Source organism: Pteropus vampyrus, unplaced genomic scaffold (genome assembly GCF_000151845.1).
Source record: "Pteropus vampyrus isolate Shadow unplaced genomic scaffold, Pvam_2.0 Scaffold233, whole genome shotgun sequence".
Taxonomy (NCBI): Eukaryota; Metazoa; Chordata; class Mammalia; order Chiroptera; family Pteropodidae; genus Pteropus; species Pteropus vampyrus.
This window is the reverse complement of record NW_011889014.1, coordinates 772,777-775,342: the sequence shown is the minus strand read 5'-3', so window position 1 is coordinate 775,342 and position 2,566 is coordinate 772,777.

Sequence of the window (2,566 nt, the reverse complement as noted above, 5' to 3'; positions counted from 1 at the left end):
CAGACCTAAAGGGTCTCAGCGGCCCCGCTGAAGTCACCCTCTCAGGATTCACTTTGCGTGTGCACAGAGATTTCACTAGAGGTCTCAGTGTTTATGACACGGAAATCTAGAAACAGCCTCATCCCTAATGCCAGGAGTTTGGTTAAATGAGCTCTTTAATACCGTGAGAGATATTATACAGTCCTTGAAACAATGTTCTGAAAGCATATTTATTGACATGGAAAACTGTTCATGATATACTAATAATAAAATTATTATTATAGCTATCGTTTTTATAATTATATGTATAAATAAAGTACATAGGAACCAATGTGGAAGGATATTCTACTAAAATATTAATAGTGGCTATTTATGGATGCTTGGGTTAGAGATGATTTTATCGTCTCCATTTCACTTATCTGTATTTTCTAAATTTTCTACAGTGAAAATAAACTTCTTCCGTACTTAGCAATGAACTGAATGTCTGTGTCTCCGCAAATCCACACGCTGAAACCCTGACCTCCAGCGTGGTGGTGTTAGGAGGCGAGGCCTTTGGGGGGTGATTCAGTCATGGGGGTGGAGCCCTCATAAGTAAAATGAGTGCCCTCACAAAAGGGATCCAGAGAGCTCCCTCATCCCGTCTCCCTCGCGTGGGGATACAACGAGGAAACAGCCTCTGCAACCCAGAGGCCCTCGCCAGAACCCAGCCATGCTGGCACCCGATCTCGGCTCCCGGCACCCACAACTGTGTGAGCAACGCATTCCTGTCATAAACAAGCCTCCCAGCCGCTGGCATGTTGTTAGAGCGGCCTGAGCGGACTAAGACCTGCTTTTTAAAGTTTTAAGATTATTTCATCAAGACACTCGTCTGGTTTAAGAACAAACGTGTTTACACCTGAAGTAAGGATATTTAATAATTATACAATGACGGCCTTTTTTTGTTTATTTTATCTTATAATTCACTTGCTATGTAAGGTAAACTCAGTATACTTCTTTGACGATAACAATAAACACATTTCCTAAGCTTACTGAGGCCCACTTTTAGGGAATTTCATTAGGAAACAGGATTAATCATAAACCATGAGCATTGTTTTCATGGATATTATGTTGGGATTTCTTTCCCTGGAAACCTTATGGATTACTGCTCAAACGTAGATCATAATTACTATGCTCTTTACTGGACAAAGTCACAAATGCTGACTGGGGCCACCCCCAACCGGGCTCCCTCAGAGACGACCCAGGCCTCTCGGTTCTTTCTGTTCATTTCTGTTGGTTTCCCCAGGCTGCTGTTCAAACCCACCCACGGTTCTCCAGACCCTATTTTGCTCCCACCTGACTGAATCTCATCAGATGACCTGGCATCTTTTTCACGCAAGCTGAGCGATTTTCAAATTCTCTTAGCTGAGGGGATCTTCGTTCCAACGACTTCTCACCGTGAGGCACAAAAGGTAGGGTCACGTATATGCCGGCTTGCCTGGGACGCTGTATGTCTGTCATCCCGGCTTAATTATTAAATCTTCCCCTTTCGCTCTGTCATGTGCCCTGGTTTGGACAATAAATTTTACAGTCTCACTGACAATAACACCGAAGATGGGAACTGTTCTAGCCGGAAGCTATTCCTTGCCCTTTTTCTCTGCCTCTTGGCTCAAGCTAATCCTTCCCCCATTTAGTGAAAAAAAATATATATTTCTTTTTCCTGTGAGAGTCTCTTACTTCTAAATCATTGGAAGATTGTCCAGAGATTGTCAGACTAGTGGGCTGTGTATATGTTAAATGCGCTATGGACAGCCCACCGGAAAATAGTTCAATTCAAATCCTCATTTCACAACTAGAGAAAATAAATGTGAATAAGACGTATTCTTACAGAGGAAAAACAAAAAAAAAAATACAGGGCTAGAACCAAAGTCTCCTCATTCACAGACTGTTTCACCCCACGCTGGTTCTCATCAGAGCCACGTCAGAAATAGATTCTCCCAGGTCTCCCCTTCAAGTGGAGAGAGAGAGACAACAGCGGTTGCCTTGGCAACTCTGCCCGGCGGGTTGGCATCGCCGGATTGTGTTCGCCCTGCTCTATGGCTGACATCCAGCCCTGACTAATTCAAGTTCAGGTTGGTTATGGCTTTGCTAAAAGGGTACAGTGAATGGCGTGGGGGGTGGGGGCTCAGGAGATCGGGCGAAAGTGAACTGACCACAGAAGGGCGTGTATCTTTTTCACTGAAAGCAACTCAAGTAGTGACAGAATCACTCATGCATTTTAAAAATTAACATTCTCGGTGAAACGGTGGTGACTAGAGATGCTGTTCAATACAGGGTTCGTGTACCCACGTGTTCATGCGATTCAAAATTCCATGAGCTAATTCAACAATGTCTTCAAGAAGTATCACCTGCCAGCCACCTGCAACTGTTGATTAAGCAGCAGCAGCAAATGTGGGTGGCACTTCCATCCGAAGCCTCTTTTCTGGCCTCGGTTCTCCAAAGGCAGAATGTTGTTGATCTTTGTCACATTACAGATGCTTTGTATGATCCTTGATTTGCTATTGATCAAGTTTTCCATCGCAAATCAATGCTTAATTACAACAGCGTAACA